This window comes from Loxodonta africana, chromosome 22 (genome assembly GCF_030014295.1).
Source record: "Loxodonta africana isolate mLoxAfr1 chromosome 22, mLoxAfr1.hap2, whole genome shotgun sequence".
Lineage (NCBI taxonomy): Eukaryota > Metazoa > Chordata > Mammalia > Proboscidea > Elephantidae > Loxodonta > Loxodonta africana.
Genome location: NC_087363.1, coordinates 4,053,534 through 4,064,137, shown reverse-complemented (window position 1 = coordinate 4,064,137; position 10,604 = coordinate 4,053,534). Strand labels below are relative to the sequence as shown.

The window sequence follows — 10,604 nt, the reverse complement described above, 5'->3', positions numbered from 1 at the left end:
GTCTTAGCCTGGGATCTCTAGAGATGCAAAACTAGTGAAGAGAATATATATATATATATATGGAAACCCTAGTCGCATAATGGTTAATAGCTATAGCTGCTAACCAAAAGGTTAGCAGTTCGAATCCACCAGGCGCTCCTTGGGAACTCTGTGGGGCAGTTCTACTTTGTCCTGTAGGGTCACTATGAGTTGGAACCGACTCGATGGCAATGGGTATATATATATATATATATACACACACACACATACACACACACATACATATATATATGCATACATATGTTAGTTGTTGGTGTTAGATGCCATCGATCCTGTGTAAAACAGAATGAAACACCGCCTGATCCTGAACCATCCTCACAATCATTGCTATGTTTGAGCCCATTCTTGCAGCCATTGTGTCAGTTCATGTTGTTGAGCGCCTTCCTCTTTTTTTCTGACCCTCAGCTTTTCCAAGCATGATGAGCCTCTCCTGGGACAGGTCTTCCTGAAAATATGTCCAAGGCACGTGAGACGAAGTCTCGCCATCCTTGCTTCTAAGGTGCATTCTTGGTGTACTTCTTCCAAGATGGTTTTGTTTATTCTTCTGGCAGTCCATGGTATATTCAGTATTCTTTGCCAACACCATATTTTAAATGAATCAGTTCTTCGGTTTTCCGTATTCATTGTCTAACTTGCTCAAGCATGTGAGGTGATAGAAAATATCATGGCTTTGCTCAGGCACACCTTAGTCCTCAAAGTGACATCTTTCTTTCTCAACACTTTAAGGAGGTCTTTTGCAACAGATTTGCCCAATGCAATACATTGTTTGAATTCTTGACTGCTGCTTCTGTGGGCATTGACTATGGATTCAAGTTAAATGAAATGCTTGATGACTTCAGTATTTTCTCTGTTTATCATGGTGTTGCTTACTGGTCCAGTTGTGAGAATTTTTGTTTTCTTTATGTTGAGGTGTAATCCATACTGAAGGCTGTAGTGGTTGCTCTTCATCAGTAACTGCTTCAAGTCCTCTTTACTTTCAGCAAGCAAGGTCGTATCAGCTGCATATCATAGGTTGTTAGTGAATCTTTCTCCAAAACTAATGCCATGTTCTTCTTCTTCGAGACCAGCTTCTCAGAATGTTTGCTCAGCATACAGATTGAGTAAGTTTGGTGAAAGGATACCGCCATGACACATAACTTTCTGATTTTAAACCACACAGTATCCCCTTGCCTACTCAAATGACTGCCTCTTGGTCTACGTAGATATTCCGCATGAATACAGTTAAGTGTTCTGGAATTCCCATTCTTTGCTAAGCTATCCATAATTTGTCATGAGCCACACAGTTAAGTGTGCTTGTATAGGAAACAAAAATAGGTAAACATCTTACTGATACTCTCTACTTTCAGCCAAGATCCATCAGACATCAGAAATGATATCCCATGTTTCACGTCTTCCTCTGAATCCAGCTTGAATTTTTGGTAGTTCCCTGTCTGTGTACTGCTGCAACTGTTTTTAAATTATATTCAGCAAAATTTTTCTTGCGTGTGATGTTAATGACATTGCTCGATAATTTCCGCATTGCGTTGGACCACCTCTCTTTGGAATGGGTACACATATAGATCTCTTTCAGTCATTTGGTCAGGTAGCTGTCTTCCAAATATATTGGAATAGTCAAGTGAGCGCCTCCAGCACTGCGTCCATGTGTTGAAACATCTCATTTGGTACTCCATCAGTTCCTGGAGCCGTGTTTTTTTCCAATGCCTTCAGTGCAGCTTGGAGTTCTTCCTTCAGTACCATCAGCTCTTGATCCAATGCTACCTCCTGATATGGTTGAACGTCGACCAATTCTTTTTGGTGTATTGAGTCTGTGTATTCCTTCCGTCTTCTTTTGATGTTTCCTGTGTTGTTCGATATTTTGCCCATAGAATCCTTCAGTATTGCACCTAGAGGCTTGAATATTTCCTTAAGTTCTTTCAGCTTGAGAAATGCCAGGTGTTTTCTTCCCTTTTGGTTTTCTAACTCCAGATCTGTTCACATTATTATTATCATACTTTGTCTTCTCCAGCTTCCCTTTCAGGTATTCTATTGAGCTCTTTTACTTTATTTTTCCTTCCATTCTCTTTAGCTACTGTACATTCAAGAGCAAGATTCAGAGTCTCTTGTGACATCCTCTTTGGTCTTTGCTTTCTTTCCTGTCTTTCTAATGACTTTTTGTTTTTTTCATATATGATGTCCTTGCTATCATCCCACAACTAATCTGGTCTTCGATCATTAGTGTGCAGTGCATCAAATCTATTCTTGAGATGGTCTCTAAATTCAGGTTTGATATACTCAAGGGCATACTTTGACTCATGGACTTGTTTTAATTTTCTTCATCTTCTACTTGAACGTGAATATGAGCAACTGATCATCTGTTCTGCAGTCAGCCTCTGGCCTGATTCTGACTCATGATATTGACCTTCTCCATCATCACCTTCCACAAATTTGATTCCTATCTATTCTGCCTGGAATAGTTCACGAGTATAGTCACCAATTATGTTCCTGACGAAAGGTATGTGCAATGAATAAGTCATTGGTCTTGCCAAATTCTATCATGTAAGCTTCATTGTCATTTCTATTATCAATACCTTATTTTCCAACTGCTGATTTGTCTGCTTTGTTTTCAACTTCGCATTCTAATTACATAATTATCAGTACATCTTGATTGATGAATGCATCACGTTTGATCAGTTTCAAACTGCGGAACTTGGTAAAAACCTTCAACTTCTTCATCTTTCACATTCATGATTTGTGTGTAAATTTGAATAATAGTCTTATTAACTGGTCTTCCTAGTAGGCCTGTGGATATTATCCTATTGCTCGTAGCGTTGTACTTCAGAAAAGATCTTGAAATGTTCTTTTTATCGATGAATATGATGCCGTTCTCTTCAGTATCTGAATCCTGGCATAGTAGAACATATCATTGTCTAGTTTAAAATGTCCAAAACCAAGCTATTTCAGCTCACTAATGCCTTGGATTACTGACCTTTATGCATTCCATTTCATTTTTGAAGACTTCCAATTTCCCTAGATTCATACTTCCTTCATTCCACATTCTGATTATTAAAGGATATTTGCATCAGTTTCTTCTCATTATGAGTTGTGCCCCATCAGGAAACGTCATTAAAGTGGGATCTACTTTGAGGAGGTAGCTCTTCCCCACTCGTATTTTGAGTGCCTTCCAACCTAAGGGGTTACCCTCTGTCACTGAATCAGACAGTGTGCCAGTACTATTTGTAAGATTTCACTGGCCAGTTGTTTTTAGAAATAGATCACTAGGTCCTTTTTCCTAGTCTGTCTAAATCCAGAGCTCCACTCAAACCTGTCTACCATGGGTGAACCTGGTGGTATTTGAAATACCGGTGGCATAGCTTCTAACATCACAGCAACATGCAAGCCACCACAGTACAACAAACTGACAGAAGAGTGGTGGGAGTTAAAAATAAGAAGAACCAAAAAGAGTGCTTCTCCCATGTCTGCTGATTTAGAGGAACCATGAAAAATTGTCAAGTGAAGAGTGATTCAGAGAAAAACATGGGTAGAATGTGACCTAATTTCCATAAAAACAAACAAATGAATGTACTTACATGTGTCCCGGCAAAAAGAAGTGTGTAAAAGGGTACATATGTATCTTTGGACACTGGACACTTTGGGGGAGCAGGTACAATATACTTATGTGGGGATGTCTCTTATTATAACTTCTGTATACAAATCTCTGTTGTTAAATGTGTTATAAGAATGTAAAACCTTTTAAAGTTTAATAACATCATACGTGTATGTGTGTGTATTTGAAACATTTTTTTTTTTTTTGACCATTTTATATATGTGTTTTTTAGTTATCTAGTGTGGCTATAGCAGAGATTCCACAAGTGGATGGCTTTAACAAACAGAAACTTATTCTCTCACAATTTAAGAAGCAAGAAGTTTGAAGTCAGGGCACCAGCTCTAGGAGAAAGCTTTCTCTCTTTGTGGCTCTGGGGGAAAGTCCTTGTCATCCATCTTCCCCTGGCCTAGGAAATTCTCAGCGCGTGGACGCTGGGTCAAAAGGACATGCTCCACTCCAGGCACTTCTTCCTTGGTGGTATGAGGTGCCTCTCATTTCTGCTCACTTTTCTCTTTGAATCTCAAAAGAGACTGACTCAAGACTCACCCTTATCCTGTAGATTGTGTCCTCCCTCGTTAACATAACTGCCTCTAATCCCGCCTCATTAACGTCACAGAGGTTAGAATTTACAACACATAAGTAATCACCTCAGATCACAAAATGCAAGACAACCACACAATACTGGGAATCATGGTCTGGCCAGGTTGGCACACATTTTGGGGGACACTATTCAATCCATAACAATAGAGAAAACACTGTCTTTAATGCCAGATTCAGGGACTTTTATCCATCTATGAAGGGCAAACACAGAAATTGAACAAAATTCAGACCAGCGAATTATTGCTTGCTCTTGTAACTAATGACTTCTTCTGGTCTCTATGCCTGGAAATGGCCAAAAAGAATTCTGTGAGGATTAATTCAGTTATTGCTAAAACATCTACTGCATTTACATGTCTACAGGTAAGGAAGAATGCTGGACACCGTGTGTGATTCATTAAGTAGCACAGGGACCCTTAGACTATTGTTCTCCTTCTCTGATATGCCACTATCACCTTCTCCCCTTGTTGCTCTCCTGAAAAACCCACGCTTGTATATTCTAGGCTTTTTTCCAGGATTGAATTTGCAGGAAGTTAAAGATATATCTTTGAAAGATAAAGAAGACTTTGGCCACATTGTCTTTAGACAGTTGAATTTCCCAGCCAATCTCTGTGCAGGATGGGAATTCACAATCCCTCCTACTCAGTACCTCTGAGCAGGACGGGATTTCTGTTCCATTATCAGGAGACTGTGGAATTCACCCCTCTTCAGAAAACTTACTTTCCTTTGCCTCAAACTGTCCCTCTCAGGATCTGTCATGGTCACTCTGAGAAATTCACATGGGCAGCCTGTATGGAAGTGCCCATCCTAGAGGCCCTGCCCTCCCTTCCTTGCTCCGTAGGGCTTCCTCTGACACTTGGGGTCGCATCTCCCAGGGAGTACACACCTCTGGCACTTCCAGGGATTCCCAGGCCCTGGGATACTGTGGATGGGACTTGAAACTCAATCTCTTTCTTCCCATCCTTACCTTTGGTTATCTGTGTTCTGTCTTCATCAGATTTAGGAGGCCTTGTCTTCTCTTTGCTCGTTTCATTTCAGTCAGGCTTTTCTATTCCAACTCTCTGATCTCAGAACAGATCAGGTTAGACCACAGAAAAGAGAAAGACCAAGCAAACATGACTGATCTGTGCAGAAACTGCTGGGAAGGGATTCGATTCTCATTGGTTTAGGGTTTTATGCCGACTGCTCACCGGCAGGCAGGTTCCCCCCAGAGTCTGGCTTCTGTCTGGTACCTTGTACTACAAAGAACTCAGTGACCAGCCCACCTTCACAATCACACCTCCCTTAGAGCTATCTTTGCAGAGGCTCTTTCTCAGACTTCCATGTCCCACTGAAATCCTATTTCTCTTTCCTTACAAACATTATGCTCATTCTCAGGGCCCTGAGACCTCATCTGCAGATGAGTATTGTCCTCTTCTCTCCTTGGCGGGGGAAGCTTTTGAGTGGACCTCATGTCTTCGGACAGCTATCCTGGGGCTTCTTCCACCCTGGTGCTGTAGGGCTGCATCTCTCCTTGTACTAGAGGGGGCGTGGAAGGGGCACAAGGCTAAAAGAGGATGGGTTTTCCAGGTGAGGTGGGTTTAAGAAGCCTGAATGAACTTCTTCCCTGAAGGGTGCATATTTTGCAGTCCAGACATCCTGCTTCTCTCAGTCTAAGAGTCCTAGCACGTCTTCAGGTGCTTTCTCCTTTGACCTTGAGGCCATGCCTGCAATCTCTGCAGCCAGGTCTCCCGCATGTGTAGCAGCACCAGGAGGTGTGGTAGCTTCTTCAGCCCCTGTCTCCTCCTCCAGATGCTCCTGGAGGTGCCTGGCTCTTCTTGCCAGGACTCCAGGATGCTGACCAGGGACTCAGTGTTGGTTAAAGGATGTCGGCCAGTGACCACGTGTCCTCATTTCCTTTGAAGGCTTAGGCTAGTTGCCTGGGCAGAAGACAGCCAAGGTCAGTCTGAGCCTAGACACCTAGTGACCTGTGACACTGCAGCCAGTGATAGATGTTAATTTCCATGCTCAGGTATCCGCAGGTGGCGGATTCAGAGTGGTCGGAGGAGAAGTGTAAATAGAGATCACACACTCATGAGGACACGGGCCAAAGGTCAGGGAAAATAGCTGAGATCGTGGAGCTCTAGCGGAGCCAGTCTGGGGCACAGGCCTCCCTCCTGTAAGTGGCAAAGAGGCGATCCATATGCCACCATCCGCAGACTCTGGACTGCTGGGGCCCTGGATGCCTGGATTTTGGTCTTGTCCTTGGAGAAGTGACACGCATGCAGTGTGCCACCGGGGGCTGTGGCCCACCAGAAGCAAAATCTTGAAAATGGGGGCTTGATTTGACTTTGCCTGGGCTCTCCTTTGGCTGCGTGCCATCCTGTGTTTCCTAGCAGGAGAAGGCATTCGTGGAGAGAGGCGGGTTCCATGTGTGCAGGCAAAGTATGTGCTGAGATGATGAGTTGCTGGAGACCAGGGTGGACTCTTCAGACCCAGGATAGGCCTCTGGCAGGTATGTGTCAATGTTTTCTGCCCATGGCACTCACCCGGGTATTTGCATAAAATGTTATCAGGGGAATTAGTAGTCTCCGGAGAGGCTGCTGCATGTCAACAAGCTTCACCCAGTCAGGGTCTGCCCGTGATGTAGCTCCCCAATCAATTACTACTCTCTAGACCTTACAGATAGACTAGCAGATTTTCTCTGCCCATGGGCAACCAGTAGAGCCAGAGGCCTTCTCCCTTTGCTCTTTCGTCTCTAGGCACTCTATCAGGCATTCCAAGCTGTGAAGTGCCTGGGGGGGAGAAGGAAGAGACTTCAGAGAATGAACACATACAGAGAGAGACACAGAGAGAGAGGCAAGAGATGGTGAGTGGGGAAGTCTTGCGTACTGATAACCTGAGGAAAGTGGGAAAATTGGACCCTGTCCTGCTACGACAATGCCCTGAACCAGTCCGCACCAGGGGTTCCCTTGTGCCTGCGTAGCCTTTCACAGGGTGTGCTCAAATCCTGTGGCCACTAGGTGTCCTGGGTCACAATGGAGGGCCCTGTGTCATCTGCCTGGCGGGCCGGATCTCTGCCATTGGCTGAGTCTTGTCACCAGGCCCATCATAGGCTCCGCCCACTCTTCCTGTGGGGGGACTGTCTCCATGGTGATGGCAAAGAAGCCTTAGTTCCGCCCACCTGGCCTTCACTTCACCTACCTGGCCTGCTGACCCTCACTGAGACCTCGGTGTTGATCAAAATAAATGTCCGCCAGTGGCCAGGTGTCAGCATCTGGGATAAAGGATTCGGGACCTTGCCTGAGGCAGAGGGCAGCCTAGGTCTGCGGGTACCTGGAAGTCTACTGCCTTGTGACGCTGCTGCCAGTGACAAATGGTGACTCCCACACTCACATATCCCCTGCTGGCAGAATGATAGTGATGGGTGGAGAAACATGGCTCCGGAGCATACGTTCAATGGGGCACCGGCCAAAGGCCAGGGCCAGGAGTGGACGTCGTGGAGCTGAATGGCGAGCCCGTGAAGGGTCCAAGGATTTCTCCTATATGTGGCAAACAGGTCATCCGTGTCCCCAAGTCCATAAACCATTGGATTGCAGGGCCAGGCTGCCAGGATTTCGGCCTTGCCTTCAGAGCCCGGCCACATACGCAGCCTTGCACCGGAGGCGGAGACATGTAGACAGCAAAAATTTGGAAAATGGCATCATCTCTTCAATTTCCCTGGCATCGGCCTTTTTGAGCCGCATGCTTTGTTTCCTAGTAGGATAAGGCACTGACAGAGAAAGACAGGAGTATGTGTGCAGGAAAGGTGTGTGCTGAGAGGGTGACGACGTTGAGACCAGGTTGGGATCTTTAGTCCCAGGAAAGGCCCCTGGCAGGTGTGGGTCAATGTTCTCTGCTCATCCGAGTTGGCGGGGGAGGTTTTCACCAAACAAAGCAGCAGTGGAATTATTCGTCGCCGGAGAGGTTGCATCTGCCCACAAGCTCCACCTGGCCGGGGTCCGCCCCTACTGTATCGCCCATGTCAATCAACAGAAGCTAAGACCTTCCAGAGAGACTACCTGCTATTGTCTACCCACAGGGAAGCAGTCCAGCCAGAAGCCTCCCCCGTTTCATCGCTAGGCTCTCTCTCAGGCCCCTCCTACTTGTGATGTGTCTCAGGGGTAGAAGGAAGAGATTTCTCTGAATGAACACATCCAGAGAGGGGCCATAGATGCTGAGGAAGGGCGCCTTGTCTACTGATATCCTAGCGTAAGTGGCAAAGAGGTACCTGCCTGCTGTCCCAGTGTGTCGAATGTGTCCACATCAGGGGTTGGCTACTGTGAAATTATTCCCTGGTGCCATCGATTTTGTGGCCAAAGACACGAGGGGCCGTTGTGTGTCCATGGGTACAATGGAGGGCTCTGCGGAACTGGCCGCTTAGGCTGGACTTCCTGTTTGTGTTTGTGACCCGTCCCCGTCAGAAGTTCCGGCCAGCCTTCCGGTGGCTGTCTCCATGGGGATTGGGAAAGAAGCCTTAGGCCCCGCACTCAGCCTTCACCTGGCCTACCTGGCCTCTTTCCCCTCATCTAGACCGCTGTGTGGATGAAAGAAAGGATGTCGGCCACTGACCACATGTCCTCATTTCCTTTGAAGGATTAGGCTCCTTGCCTGGGCAGAAGACAGCCAAGGTCAGTCTGAGCCTAGACACCTAGTGACCTGTGACACTGCAGCCAGTGATTGATGTTGATTTCCACGCTCAGGTATCCGCAGGTGGCGGATTCAGTTGGTCGGAGAAGAAGTGTAACTAGAGATCACACACTCAAGAGGGCACGGGCCAAAGGTCATGAAAAATAGGTGATGTGGAGCTCTAGCAGAGCCAGTCTAGGGCACAGGCCTCCATCCTGTACCTGGCGAATAGGTGCCACCATCCGTAGAGCATGCCACCATCCGCAGACTCTGGACTGCTGGGGCCCTGGGTGTCCAGATTTCAGCCTTGTGTTTGGAGAAGTGACGTGCTTGCAGTGTGCCACCGGGGGCTGTGGCCAAGCAGAAGCAAAATCTTGAAAATTGGGGCTTGATTTGACTTTGCCTGTGCTCCTCTTTGGCTGAGTGTCATCTCGTGTTTCCTAGCAGAAGGCATTCGTGAAGAGAGGCGGATTCCAAGTGTGCAGGCAAAGTGTGTGCTGAGATGAAGAGTCGCTGGAGACCAGGGTGGACTCTTTAGACCCAGGATAGGCCTCTGGCAGGTATGTGTCAATGTTTTCTGCCCATGGCACTCACCCGGGTATTTGCATACAATGTTATCAGCGGAATTAGTAGTCCCCGGAGAGGCTGCCACATGTCAACAAGCTTCACCCGGCCAGGGTCCGCCCGTGATGTAGCTCCCCAATCAATGGCTACTCTCTAGACCTTCCAGATAGACTAGCAGATCTTCTCTGCCCATGGGCAACCAGTAGAGCCAGAGGCCTTCTCCCTTTGCTCTTTCATCTCTAGGCAGTCTGTCAGGCACTCTAAGCTGTGAAGTGCCTGGGGGGGAGAATGCAGAGATTTCAGAGAACGAACACATCCAGAGAGAGACAGAGAGAGGCAAGAGATGCTGAGTGGGGATGCCTTGCGTACTGATATCCTCAGGAAAGTGGGAAAGAGGTACCTGGCCTGCTCTGCCAATGCACTGAAGCAGTCCGCACCAGGGGCTCCCTTGTGCCTGCGTAGCCTTTCACAGGGTGTGCTCAAATCCTGTGGCCACTAGGTGTCCTGGGTCACAATGGAGGGCTCTGTGTCATCTGCCTGGCAGGCTGGATCTCTGCCATTGGCTGAGTCTTGTCACCAGGCCCATCATAAGCTCCGCCCATTCTTCTGGTGGGGGGACTGTCTCCATGGTGATGGCAAAGAAGCCTGAGTTCCGCCCACCTGGCCTTCACTTCACCTACCTGGCCTGCTGACCCTCACTCAGACCTCGGTGTTGATTAAAATAAATGTCCGCCAGTGGCCAGGTGTCAGCATCTGGGATAAAGGATTCAGGACCTTGCCTGAGGCAGAAGAAAGCCTAGGTCTGCGGGTACCTGGAAGTCTAGTGACTTGTGACGCTGCTGCCAGTGACAGGTGGTGACTCCCACACTCACATATCCCCTGGTGGCAGAAGGATTGTGACGGGTGGAGAAACATGGCTCCGGAACACACGTTCAATGGGGCACCAGCCAAAGGCCAGGGCCAGGAGTGGACGTCGTGGAGCTAAATGGCGAGCCAGTGAAGGGCCCAAGGATTTCTCCAATGAGGCACAACGCAGATCAAGCCAAGGAACACAAAGATAAAGCAGCTGAAGAAATTAAAAAGGTTACTCAAGAACATAATTAAAAATGTAATAAGCTGTAAGAAACCATAGAGAGACTGCAATCAGAAATTCAGAAGATTAACAATAAAATTA

The 10,604-nt window shown here is 46.9% G+C and overlaps 1 long non-coding RNA gene across 1 annotated transcript; it reads left to right on the top strand.

The window, feature by feature from the left end:
• The first annotated feature begins 5,689 nt into the window (after window positions 1-5,689).
• On the top strand, window positions 5,690-10,184 carry LOC135228441 (uncharacterized). The gene is made up of 3 exons (XR_010318948.1): window positions 5,690-6,713; window positions 6,961-7,067; window positions 9,314-10,184. It is a non-coding gene; the product is annotated as an uncharacterized LOC135228441 (long non-coding RNA).
• Window positions 10,185-10,604: the final 420 nt, after the last annotated feature.